Below are 14493 nucleotides of genomic sequence, written 5' to 3'. Positions count from 1 at the left end.
TTTTTTAATTTTTTTGGGTTTTTTTGGGTTTTTGGAAAGAACATAAAGTTTTCGATGAATTTTTTAATGGCCGTTTGAAGTTTCCAGTGAGATTCCAATGAGATTTTTAGAATCCAGCCAAATTCCCAGAAACTAATAGGCCACTAGTTTTTTGATTAAATTTTTTAATAACTTTCTAGAAACTGATGAGATTTCGATCCTCGATTAAAGTTTTCGATGGGCATTTCTAGAGAGAAGGTAGAGAAACAGAGGGTAGAGAGAGAAGAGCTAAGTGGGTTTTGAACAAAAATGCTAAAGGATAGCTTTTATACCGCTGTAGCACGACGTCATTTGGGAACAACCAGGATCTGCACGTTAATCCGACGACCCACGTGTTGACCTGCGTTCTGACCCGACCTGATAGCAGGTTTTTCTTTTTCTATTTTATTTTTATTTTTTTATTTCTATTTTATTTTATTTTTAACCTATTTTTTATTATTTCCTGGTTTTATTTAAAAAAAAAAGAAAGAAAAAAATTTATTTATGCCACTTTTATTTCCAAAGAAGTGAAAAAAAAAAAAAGAAAACGAAAATGAAGTAAGAAGAAATAATTTTTTTAAAGAAAATGAAACAAAAAAAAATCCTTTCAATAAAAAATATAAATATATTTTTAAATAAACAAAATAATTTTTTTATCCTCTAAACTATTGGAGGATTACTTTAAAGTGAGCCATACCAAACTATTTGGAGACTTTATTAATTTTTCTAAATAAAAGTACATTAATAAATCCGATGACAGAGCCTTTTCAGAGTGGGACACTAGTCTCCATGAATACTCATAAGGTGAGAGAATCACCCTAAATTGCTACCAAATTATTGGGACAATTTTATGGTTAATTTTTAATATTAAATTATTTGGTAAATTATAAAAATGATCAAGGCTTAAATAATTTAAAATCAAATTGATACCATCCTTCAAATAGGCGTTATGGGGTGCTACAACCTTCCTCATATATAACTAACTCCCGAACCTAACATCTATTTTGCATATTAGATTCAATCAAGTAGTCAATCACATCTAACAAAAAAGATTATTGGTAACTCACTTCCATCCATGTCTAGTGGTAAGTCTATGAATCTAATCATTATGACAAATAATATATTTATAATATATTTAGTAATATTAAAAATTACTATAGATAACGAAAATAGGTCCGCTGTGTTGTAAATCAACTTTTTTTGAATTGATTAAAACATTTATTTATTTTATATGAATGTAAATACACGTTAATATTAATATTAATTCTAATAATACTTCTGAGAAATAAAATGGTTATCATAAATTTAATATGTAATGATATATATAATTATAGCAAAAGTTTACATTTATAATATGTTTCTTTGTATCTTTCATATTAATGCAAGCTTATCGGGACTATAATATATAATTTAATTTATTCTTACTCAAAAATGTCCAAATTTTAGATTTTAACATAATTATAGTTTTAGAAACTTTAATAAGAATAACAATTATTTTTAGAGAATTTTTTGAGATAATGAAATTTGAAGGAATTAGATAGAATAAAATTGGAAAGTATAGTAATTTTTAATTTGAGCCAGACATCATTAAAATAAAATAAACGAATATGACAAAAGCGACCTGGCTTGATGGGGAAGACCAGTGGTCCATCTATTAGTGCACATTTAAGGCCTGTTTGGCATTGCAATTGGAGCGTGTTTAATCAGAATTGTCAAATTTGATCATAATCGCAATGTCAAACACATTGTAGAATTTCGATTAAAATTCTAATTGTGGTGAAATTGCCATTGGAGAGTTGAAACCTATTTAAGCATGCTCTCTAGGCTTTTTCATGATCATACAACTATTTTATCAATTTACGTTTCCTCTTCCTGCTTTGTTATTCACATACGTCCCATAATCATGAATTTTAACACTTGCTTTAATCTTCTTTCAGTGTTTTCCATACAATGTTTCATACTTGGCTTAGCTATGACGGTCAGGAATCTCACCACCGGTCAATTTGCTCTTTCGGATTTAAAGATCATATCCTTGACCCTCACAATGTCTTGGCAAACAATTGGTCGGCCTCTAATTCTGTTTGCAATTGGATTGGTGTTTCTTGTGGTGTCAAGCATGGAAGAGTGACATCCTTGACTCTTCCAAATACGAATCTTGGAGGAACTATCCCTCCACATCTTGGAAATCTCTCATTTCTACTCTATCTTGACCTGAGTAAAAACAATTTCTATGGTAATCTACCTAAAGAATTGGGGCAACTGCGTCGTCTGAGGCTCATTCAATTAAGCTTCAACGGCTTTTATGGAGGAATTCCATCATGGCTTGGGAACCTACAAACAGTTAAAGAGCTGAGCTTGTACCGTAAAAATTTCACAGGTACAATCCATCGTACACTTGTTAACATGTCCAAACTAGAGATTTTGGGCTTGGGATACAATCAACTATCTGGTCAGGTTCCATCTTCCATCTTCAACATTTCCTCTTTGAAAGAGATTTATTTCGACGATAATATTCTTTCTGGTAGTTTACCGGATGGTTTGTGTGTCCATCTTCCTAAACTTGAGGTGCTTTTCTTGCATAAAAATGGATTGTCCGGTTATATTCCATCAAGTATAGGCAAATGCAGCAACCTTCAAATACTATCAATGGCTATTAATCAATTCAATAGGGTTATTCCAAGAAGCATTGGAAATTTAACGCATCTCAAGGAAGTATATTTGGGTGTAAAAAACTTAGAAGGTATGTCATGCACTTACCGTTGATTTCTTTAGTCTAAAACAAATTTTGATTTATTAATTTTCATTTTGGTTCATATCTAACCACTCCAATTTAGTTTGGAATAGAAAGAATACCTCTCTGATTTACACTAACAAAATGAGTAGCCTAACACCTTGATTTTTCCACTAAATGTGTTTGAAGGTGAACTTCCTGACGAAATTTGTAATCTTCTTAGTTTGGAGATACTAAATATTGGAGGAATTATGGGCCTTACTGGTCAGATTCCACCTTCCATTTTCAACATTTCTTCTTTGAAAGATGTTGCTCTCGACAACAATAGTCTATCAGGTAGTTTACCTGATGATTTGTGTCATCATCTTCCCAAGATTGAGGAGATTTTCTTGGATCGGAATCAATTATCTGGTAATATTCGATCAAGTATAGGCCAATGCTACAACCTGCAGAATTTATCATTAGAGACGAACCGATTCACCGGGCTCAATCCAAAAAGTATTGAGAATTTAACCATGCTCAAATTTTAAAATCTTGCTGGAAACAGTTTGGAAGATATGCTTTTGCCTTTGATTTTTTCTCCAATTCTAAAAGCATTATATCTAGTTTGTTTCTTCATTTTAGATCATAGAGCTATTTGGTTCCACAAAGTCTCTTGTTTTAGAAATTTTTAGGTCCAATTTTAACCTAATAGACTCATTGCTAGAATATTTTTTATAGGTATACTAAAATATGATCGCAACATAATTAGACTTTAGGCTCTCTTCGTTACCATACACTAGCTAAATTTTCTTCCTTTGAGATAACATTTGCAATAAAATTTGAATTATTATTTTGGTTGATTTCTTCTTTCCATTTCCCTTCTTTTTTTAAAACTTTCTAATTTAAAAAATTTCAAAAATATCCCTAATCTTTTCATTTATTAAAAATTAGCTAATAATTAGTCACATTCTTAAAAAAAAAAAAATCGAAGAGTTAAAACTTCAAAGGAAAGAAGTTAAGAACTTTCATTTGCAACTTCTGGTAACGTTAAATGTCAAACCTAAAATCATTATATTAGGTAAAAAGACCCAATTTAAATATGAAATTATAAAAATTCCAAGATTTTTTTAAAAATTATAATATAAGAAATTTAAGACTTAATATATATGTGATGGTATCAATTAACAGACCTATTCACATATAATGAAACTTATTATATGATAAATTCAAAAAAATAAAAACAATTTTTCTTAAATAAATTTAGAATATAATATTATATTAAATATCAAACTTAAAATTAGTTGACTTTAAATTAAACGCTTAACTAGAATCATGAATTTCTCACAAAAAAGAGACCAATAAAAGTCCATATATTAAACAAATCTTTACCTAAAATGATGAATGAATTCAGACTCATAAAAGTTATTCATTTTGAAACTCTTTTCGTTGAATCATAGAGATTTCACTCCATCCCACAAAGATTAATCATTAATTGTCAAACCTGACAAGTTATGTCTAGGTGGATAATAGTAACATGGATTGAAGTACCAAAAAATTAAAAGTACCCTTGTATAGGGAAAAAATTTTTAATTTACCTTATCTCTAAGAGAAAGCTTTTGCAAAAGATGAATTTAATCTCTTTTCCTTTATTTTTATAATTTAAATTCTTGTATTTATGTTAAATGTAAATTTCAATCTTTTCTTAAGGAGAATAATTCATTTATAATTCTCTTTACTATAATACTATAATTAATTATTCACAATAAAAAATTATGTAGGGTTTACCATTTAAAAGTATGAGCTTTACATAATTTTTTATAGACCTATCATAACATTTAGACCCCAAAAATCTATCCATTAAATATAAAAATCATAGTATACATTAATCTTTTTTATTTATGTGTAATTGACCACTTATATGAATCTATTTTTAAAGTTATTCTAAGTGTAAACTAATGATCCTTAAAAAGAATATATTCTAATCTATATCAACAGAACTAAGGTTCAGGTGTCAGTTAATTGTAAGGAAGGTTTTAACACCCATTAGTCCAAAATTGGTACCAAATTAATTATATGTTATCCTACTTATGTCTTAGTCAAAGATGATTTTTTATCATGCGAATAAATCAATTCCAATCCTTCATTTATTTACACAATATGGTCATACAAAAATTTTATAAAAAAAATCATCTAATCATGCAAATCATGCTAAATATCATGCCAATATATAAATTATACCAAAAATCATGCTATATATTAAATTCATAAAAGATATTATGCAAAAATTATCATGCAATAATATAAAATATCATACAAAAATTATCATGCAATAAAAACATCATGCAATAATATAAAATAAATCATACAAATAAATATATTAATGATCATGCAAATAAATTATAAGTCATGCAAAATCATGCAAATAATGCAAACTCATGCAAAATATATATTAAAGCATGCAATTAATTAAATTCATGCAAAAATAAATACCATGCAAAACTAAATTCATAAAACATCATGCAAATAAATTATAAAATCTTACCAAAGTTTCTTTTCCTCATCACTTTTAAATTCAATCACACAATAATTAATAAAACAAAAAATAAAACAAAAAATAAAAAATAAAATAAAAATCCAAATTGAAAAATCAAAAGAAAAAGAAAAGCAAAATAATGCGTTTTGAGTCGGGTTTTATTGGGTCAATGCGCAAATCCCATGCGGGTGAAAATGTAGGTCCTAGGAAGCAAAAATGACGTTGTTTGTAACCTGTATAAAAGTTTTTTTTTGCTTTTTCTCAGATCCCCTTTATTGCTTCTGTCTCTAACTTCTGTTTCTTTCCTTTTCTCTCTAGAAATCCACACCATGAAAATCAAGCAAACCTAGAAACTGGCCAAATTTTGTAGAATTTGGTATCAAAAAATTCAATCAAAACCGAAAAGTTCATGCTATGCCTAGATTTTTCTAGAAATTTAAGCAAAAAAAAATTAAAAACTCAAACTAAATTCCTAATGAACCCAGAACTCAAAAATCAATCTTAGGAATTCAAAACAACCAAAAAATAAAAAACAATGATCAAATCAAACCTAGAAAACCAAATCTCCAAATTTCCAAGATTCAAGCAAGATTCCAAAATTCCCAAAAAAATAAAAAACTCAAAATCCAAAAACTTTAACAACTCTAATTGCTTACTTGCTTCTATATTACTTGATTGCTTCTTGCTTCCTTGTTGTTTGTTAATTCCTTCTGTGATTGTAGACTGGAAGTCCTTTTATAGGGATAAATCCCACTTCAATTTGGACAAATTTTAATACTCACTGAATCTCCAAGATATTTTTTGGTGTGATTTTCCTTTTTTCCATGGATTAAAGTTCAAGAATTTCCATAGGCATTATCAGTCAATAAATTCTAGAATCAGAGGTTGAACTAGAATCGAATCCAAGATTTACCCTTTTTGCAAAATCCAATGTTTTTGTTTTTTTTTTTTTTTTTTTTGTTTTCTAACTTTTTTTTTTTTTGTTTTTCTAACTTTTAACAAATTTTGACCAAAACAAGATTAAACCAAAAAAATTAAAATTGAAAAATCCAAATCCAAATTAAAATTAAAACCAACATTAAAATGAAAATTAAAATGAAAATGAAAATTGAAATTAAAATTAAAATTTTGGGGCTTTTTTTCTTTGGACCCAAAATTCACTTTTTTTTTATTAAGGCCTAATTGCACAACCAAATCAAAATTCAAAACTCAATGAATTTCGAAAAAAATCCTCAAATAAAATAGAATATTTACAGTTACCTCTCTCTGTGCACTTTTCTGTGAAATATAAATTGTACAAAGACAAAATATATCCATTTTGTTTGGGTCTAAAAAAATTTAAAAAAAATAAAATTGCAAAAGATCTTCCTCAACAGAGGTTTTGAAACTTTAAATAAAATGCTCCCCGATAATTGAGACTTGAGACTTTAAACAAAATACTCCCCCCATAAGTGAGGCTTGAAACTTTTGAAAAATAAAGTGCTCATTCACCGAAGCTTCAAACTTTTAAATAAAATGCTTCCCCACAATTGAGGCTTGAAATTTTAAATAAAATATATATATGAAATTTTCAAGATCATACACCGAGGTCTTATAGATCATTCTTACTTTTGAAAAAATTTCTCCTTAACAAAGGCATTGAAACTTAAAAAAATCTTACCTTAAACTGATTTCTTTCATTTCAACTGGATCATCATTTATGTCTCTTCTCAAAATCATATGCACTTTCTTCTTACTACTTTCCAAGCATATGCAATGAGTGCATACAATGAATGAAAAGATTTTCCAAAATTCTTAAATGCAACTTCAAGATTCAAACTTTAGTTTTCCTATCTTTTTCCAACATGCATGATGTATGAAATGAATAAGATGAATGCATTGCATTGTTCTCAACATGATATATGCAACATGTAATGGATGCAATGAATGTAGTGAATGCAATGCATGACATGCAAAAATCTTATCTATCATAATAGTTTTGAGATTGGTAGACAATTAAAATTTTAAAATCGAAAAAAATAGGGGAGTTGTTACCAATCTTTTTCAAAAAATTTTATCTTTTTAATAAATTGGTAAAACGGGTTAGAATTTATTAAAAAGATAATTTTGGTCTACGAAAACAAATTAGGTTCGGGAGTCGATTACACATGGGAAAGGATTAGCACCCTTACAACGACCACAAAATTAGTAGCAATTAATTATGGGCTATTTTAATTCTAGATAAAAATGATTTTTTTATATGAAATTTAATTATAATTCTCTTCCTTTTTAAGAAATATAATTAGTTTAAGAAAAATCTTCATTTATGAATATTATAAAAATCTTCAAATTAAAGAAATACATTCAAAGTCTCTAACATGAAGGCAAAATTCAAAGATAGTCTTTTCATTTAAGATTTATTATAACATTTCTTCAAAAATAACACTTTTTGTAAATAATAATCATTGATCAACATCAAGGTAGAATACTAATAATTATATTTTATAGAATGTTATTTTAATGTTATTTGTTCAAAACTAAAAATTTTTAAGAAAACTCTTTATGCACTAGAATACGAATAATAATATAATTAAGACTAAACATCAGCAAACATGTATATGTATTATGAATATACACATTATTCTAAAATGAGTTATATGCAGATAATGATAAAATATAAATTCAAGAATTAAGTTTTCAAATATAAAAAGATGACTTAGACTCTTCAACATCTAAGCAGAGTTTGAGTATGACTTTTTATATTTAAACTCTTATCTTATTGTTTTTATTATTTTATATTTTTATATTTGTTATTTTAACAAAATGAATTTATTTTTTATTTACGAAAATATATGAAAATTCTTAATGAAATAAAATTTTTTAAACAACCCAACATTTAGGCAGCATTCATAAACATATTATTTCATAAAAGGTTTTCATGCAAATCCTTAAAAATTTAAAATGAGTTTGGGGTTTTGGGTAGGTTTGGGTTTAAATTTTAAGCATTTACGAACATCTCTAAAAATCTTCAACATCTAAGTAGACTTTTGGAGCAAACTCGTTTTTATAGTTCTTCTAAAAAATAAATTTTTATATTCTTATATATTTTGTATATATTTCTTCTTTCTTTAAAATTATTATTATTATTATTATTATTATTATTATTATTGTTATATTATTATGTATAAATATAAAGTACATGAAAAATAAAATATACCAAACATAAATTAAAGTATGAAAAATTAAATTAAAACTAGCATAGAAATCTAAACAATAAGGAAATTAACAATGCATAAAATTAAACTTGTAATTAAATTCAAACAACATAAAAAAATTGCATAGATATAATTAAAATTAAACACATGTAAAAATAAACTTTATTGAGAATAAGCTTTAAACCTTATATTTTAAAATTTTTGCTTATTATATTTTGAACTTATTCCTAACTAAAAGAAACTTTCTGAACTTATTTCATTTTAGACTAAACAAAAGTAGGGCAAGAAAAAATATTTAATGCAAGATCCTTACAGTAATGGCCCCTATGCCATGCCTTCGACACTTACATGAAAGGTATCAGGGAAAGTCTAAATTCACAGCCAAAGTGTAGGCATCTCCAGGGACCACCTCGGTTTTTTTTTTTTTGGCAAAAAGAAGCCATTTTTTTTACATGTACACAACATGTGAACTGAAAGGGATAATAGAAGTTTTATTTTCTATTACTTTTTGAAAGGAGAAAAGCAATCAAACCAGAACTAGAGCATTATTTTTAATGGAAAAGACAGTGGTGGATGGACTCCCTAACAGCATCAAAACATGGCTGCCATTGGTTGGCAGTGGTTTTTATTTTTAGCTCCAGGATATTGTCCACGCATAACATGAGAAACATGGAACAAACTTAAGGTTTTAAGCAATCAAGTACACCAAGCAACAGTTCATACACCAAGGCAATGGCGACAGCAGAAAAGGAAAAAACTTTAAACTTTCATGCATAGCTACTGTGTTGAGACAAAGCTGAATGTATATGAATGATGGGATTTTAAAATTCCCTAAACAAGATACGTCCAAAGAAACAGATAAGCACATATAGAAACGCTAAAACCTTAAACTAATACACATAAGCTACACACAGGAATAGGACATGGACATGCGCTAGTCGGGATGAAGCCTGGGTTTCTGCTACTGAACAATGCACAGGACTGATGAGCATGACAAGGAAACCAGTTTTAAACTACCAACCGAAGATCTATTCAGGAAAAGAAATATCAAACACGAAAAAGGCATGAAGCTCCACTCTTTTAGAGTAGGCCATGGGCTGGGGAGACAGCAAAAGAATGGAACAAAGAACTAAACTATTTTCTAAAGGCAACTGTCTATTGAACCCCCTTTTTTTTTAACAGAGAACATTCAATGCTTCAACTTCACGTGAAAATGCAAGTAGAAATGAGGAAAACAAATAAAAGAAAACTACCCTTTTTTTTTCGAGCTTAAACTTCTTTTATTTTCTTTGCTGGTTTGGCAAAACACCTTCCTTCTCTTCGCCTCTTTCTTCTTCTAGTTGCCCCTCAGTTCCTTTTTTTTTTTAGTTTCCTCCCTAAGTTTTTTTTTTTTTTATGAAAAAACCCCTCTTTTATCTTTTGTTCCTTCTTCTTCCTCTCGACCACCTCATTTACTAAACTCTTTACCACAAAACAAAAAAAAACCTTTTTTTTTTTTTTTGTTAGAAAACCTTTTATAAGACCCCAAGGTCCCTCCTCTTCCTTCCACCTCAAGTTTTTTCTTTTGTCTTCTTTGGCTTTCCTCCACTACCACCTGCAGGGCATTTATTTTATGTTTGTTCTGCTGCAGGTTTTTTTTTTTTTTTTGCTTTGTCGTTTTTCCGGCAAAACAGCTAGTTTGGCTGATTGTCCCTCCCGTACATATGGGTTTCAGGTCTCACGCGAATGAGGAAAGATCCCTTTTCTAATGTCCTGCTATCCTATTTCCTAACTACCCTTTCATGTGGGTTTTTATTTTCCATTCGGGTTCTTCTACCCCTTTTTTTTTTGGGCCATACTATGGACTTCATTTGGGCTTCATAAAAGGCTTTTAGAAAGGCGTTACGGACCGCACTTTGAGCTTTAAATGGACTTTTTTTTTTTATCAATTTTGAGCCTTATTTGATAGTTGGCTTAGGCTTTTAATCGGATCAAAAAATGAGTTATCTTAAATTATTAATTTTGATCTTCGTTTTGGTATTTTGTAAAACAAAATCGGTTTAATGATATTAGATTATTCTAGACAAAATTAAATGTTTACATTATCATGACACATGAATGCAGTGATTATAATAAATGCAATGAATGCAATGCAAAGGTCAATATCATGTATATTTAATTGTGGTAAATGGTTTTCAAGACTCTTTTTAATGATTTCTCTCTTTTTTAGCTTCCTTTTATGTTTCTTTTTAAGCTTCTTTAAAAATTGGCTAGTAAATGTATTAGCTAATTTCCTTTCACCAATTTCATCATTTGATCTTAACCTTTGGAATGTTTTTTTTTTTTCTCTCATTTATACATAAGGATCAACATTATTTTAAACTTCTTTCATCATTCTCATTTCATTTTTGATCTGCCCCGATCATTTTCAAAATTTTCGAAATAATGCAATAATTTTTCATATTAGTCATTTGTTCATTCATCATCCTTTCAATTTAATGAAAAATGTAAGACATTACATTTCCTTAAGAAATAAATGGTGAAGAATAAGGAAAATCAAAGAAATGATATTCAATATAAAAATAAGTCTAGGAAAGAACAAATAGGCTAAGAAACCATTTCAAAGTAAATTATTAAGAGAAATGCTAGAAAAGGTTTACCACATCTAAGATAATGAATATTTAGAGAATTCTAAACAAATTAATTCTAAATTCTTTTTCAAAAGCTCATTCCTTTTATATCCTTGATCTTTGGGCTCGTCAATCCAGGCATTATCCATATCTCATGAGATCTTTATTAAAGTTATTTTTTTAAGTTCCCTTTTTACTTAAATTAACTTTTTAGATTTTCAGTTTAAGTCTTCATTTTTTTCTCATTTTTCATTTTCTCATTTTCATTTTTTCAATTTTGCTTTTCTTTCTTTCTTTTTTTTTTTTCATATCTTTTCTCATCTTTTCCATTTCATTTGTTATCTTATTAATCAATTAATAACATTTCAATTAAAATTTCAAACAATCTCAAACCTGTTTTAGTTCAATTCATGATTTTACAATTTGAGTATTCCCATTTGATCAAAATAGTTTTTTAAGAAATATAATGTAGGCTAAGGTGAGGGGTTATGAAAAAAATTGATAAAATAAGCCCAAAATGTATCTGAAAGGTTACAAACTAAAGGATCATTGCTTATAATGTGTAGTACCTTGGCCTTTTACCCTATTTTTCATCAATTCTCTCTTTCTCTTTTTCTTCTTTTCTTTATTTTCTTCACATTTTTTCTTTCATCTTTGATTTTGCATTTTTTATCATTTTTCAAAAAAGATTTAAGTACAAAAAAGTTTTGCCTATAAAGTCATTAGGGCTTTCACTTTTTTTTTTGGTAAACAAACTTTTTTCAAATTTTTACCTTCTAGTGTGGAGGGTGATCTTTAGTGAGTTTTTTTTCAAAAGAGATTCAATAAACTCAAAAGAGGTAGCAAACAAATAATTTTACTTTTTGTGTGAAAGGTATATGAAATATGATAATTTCTCATTTCAAACATAAAATTCTAAATGAAAAATATTTATTGACTAAGAACAAACTTATGAATGAACCATCATAAAAATCACATACTACATAGAGTGAAACTCCTTGTTAGATTTGACTCATTTTATAAAATTTATCTTTCTTTACTTCAGTATTCTCAATAGATTAAGAGTCTTAATTTATCAATTTTACCAACATGAACGATGCTTTCAAAATTGAATCTTGAATATTGTCATAACTGTTTAAACATTTATTATTTAGAACATGGCAGTGGGTGAAATATGAAAGACATATATAATGGTTATAGAATACTGGAGGAAATGCAATGAAAATGCATTTGTCATTTTATTAAAATGATTAAAGATAAATAAAAGACATATAAAATACTCTTAAATGCTCATAAATATTTAAAGACTTGCATTATTTCCTAAAGTCCTAAAGTGATAGTCATTCATAAAAACTTTTTCAAAATTATGCCTTTATGTACTTACTCGACTCTGCTTTTTTATCAAAATTCGCCAATTCAGTTTTAACCAAACTTTACACTTTATACTTCAATGTTGTATAATTTTTTGTAGAATGGCTAGTAATCTCAGAATACTAGTCACAAGTAACATTAGCATCATACTCTTTGATGTATGAAGGCTTTATAAGTTTTAAATAAATTGGTGCATTCAAATGGCTTTTAATGAGTTGAAAGTAGCTAAGTGTATGTTATAAGGATTGGATCTATGAGAGTTTTATCTCTTTTTACCCAGTTTTTAGATTGAGCAGCTGGCTAATGTGTAAGTGTAGAGTTAGATGGCTGCATGACTGGTTAATAAGCATAAAGACTTGGAAAGATTTTGTTCATGGTTAGATAATTAGGTTGGTACATCGGATAAGGACAATATGGCTTGAAGCCTCTAACCTGTTGCCGCTCATGAATTACTACTTAGGCATCTTTTTCTTTCTTTTTTGGTATAGCTCTTTTTTTGCATTAGTTGCATTACTACCTTAAAAGCTTGTCATTCTTGATTGCATTCTCTATTATTTTCTTAGAAATTACCATATCAACAAAGTTGTTTATGGCATTTCCAATCATTTTTTCATAGTAAGAAGCTTTGAGATTGTTGACAAACAAAATTGTAGTTTCTTTTTTAATCAACGAAGGTTGAACTTGGGCATTAGCATTTCTTCACCTCTAGGCATATTTTTTGAAGCTTTCAGTATCCTTTTTTTTCATGCTTTGTAAAGACATACGATCTGGTGCCAAATCTATAATGTGCTTGTATTGTCCAATAAAAGCCTTTTCAATTTTATATACCATCTAATAGTTGAACTAGTAAGACTATCTTGAAATACACAGATGAGTAACTTTTCATCATATGTGTGTATAACCATTTTGTGATAATACATTATCACATGTGTAACAGGGCATTTGGTCTTATCATACTTCTAGAACTTAGGCACTTTAAATTTTGATAGAATTACAACATCAAGCACCAAGCAGAGGCCAACAGCATCCATTTACCTATAGAAATTTATCCCCTTAATAGCTCTAAGTCTTTCTTTTATGAGGTTCATTTTTTAAGAACCAAAGCTCTCTTTGGCTTCTACAAGGTCTATTGTTAGCTTTTTTTTATTCTTTTCGATCATTGAAATTAGAAACTTTGGTTGGATCAATTGTCTTAACATCAAGAACATGGGTAATGGGAGCAAAAGTAACAGTTATATGCATGTCAACATGTACATAGAGATAGCTTATAGTGAATGGCACTTAGTGTTGGGCCCCTTAAGATACTTGGGTCGAGTATAGGCCAAAACAAAAAAGATATAATAGGTCAGTTTCATTTTCAGGTCACCATCTCTTCCACCCTTTTTTTCTTTTTATTCATGTTTTTTAGCAATTTAGTAATTGTTTCCAATTGTCCGTTTAGTTCTTCTTGTGCCTTTTCTAGCTTTTAGAAATGAAGAATATTTTTTTCTTTTATGATCCTTGCTTAGCGTTTAGTGTTGTGGCGATTCAGATTGTTTAAAGTTTAAGCTATCCTTGAATCTTTATTTACCACAATTAAGGTGTATATTTAGAGAGATGTTCATGAAACCATCCTATTTTTAGTTTATGTATGAATGAATAAATGTATGCATGAATGCCATAAAGAGGATTTAATAGTGTAAATGCATACATATATAGTAAAAGAAAATGGTTAGTATGCAAGGAATAATATAAAAAGCTAGTATGCACTTAATATATACAAGAAACAATATAAATTTACAAGCAAAATAGTAATAAATATCCCATCATGTGTTCTATTTAAGATTTTCTAACACATGGGAGGACAGGGCTCTAAGTTAGGTTCGGACGCTTAGGTTTTATTTACATATTGGGTTCAAATGTTTAATAGTTTAAAGGCTCCCAAATTGTTATTTATATTATTGTCCTTTATACACTAATAAGGCTTTCATATCCTTACCCATTATAAGCTACAAGCGAAAAAAATTCAATTTGAATGGAAGTACTTTGCTAACCCATGCAGAGATATAAAATTTC

General features: G+C 28.3%; 1 pseudogene; it reads left to right on the top strand.

Moving 5' to 3' along the window:
• The first annotated feature begins 1809 nt into the window (after positions 1 to 1809).
• On the top strand, positions 1810 to 2893 carry LOC111276247 (uncharacterized; annotated as a pseudogene).
• Positions 2894 to 14493: the final 11600 nt, after the last annotated feature.

This window comes from Durio zibethinus, chromosome 25, assembly GCF_047325235.1.
Source record: "Durio zibethinus cultivar Kanyao isolate XHJ-2024 chromosome 25, ASM4732523v1, whole genome shotgun sequence".
NCBI classification, from domain to species: domain Eukaryota; kingdom Viridiplantae; phylum Streptophyta; class Magnoliopsida; order Malvales; family Malvaceae; genus Durio; species Durio zibethinus.
Note: the sequence above shows the minus strand (reverse complement) of the source record. Positions and strands in the feature narration are given on the sequence as shown.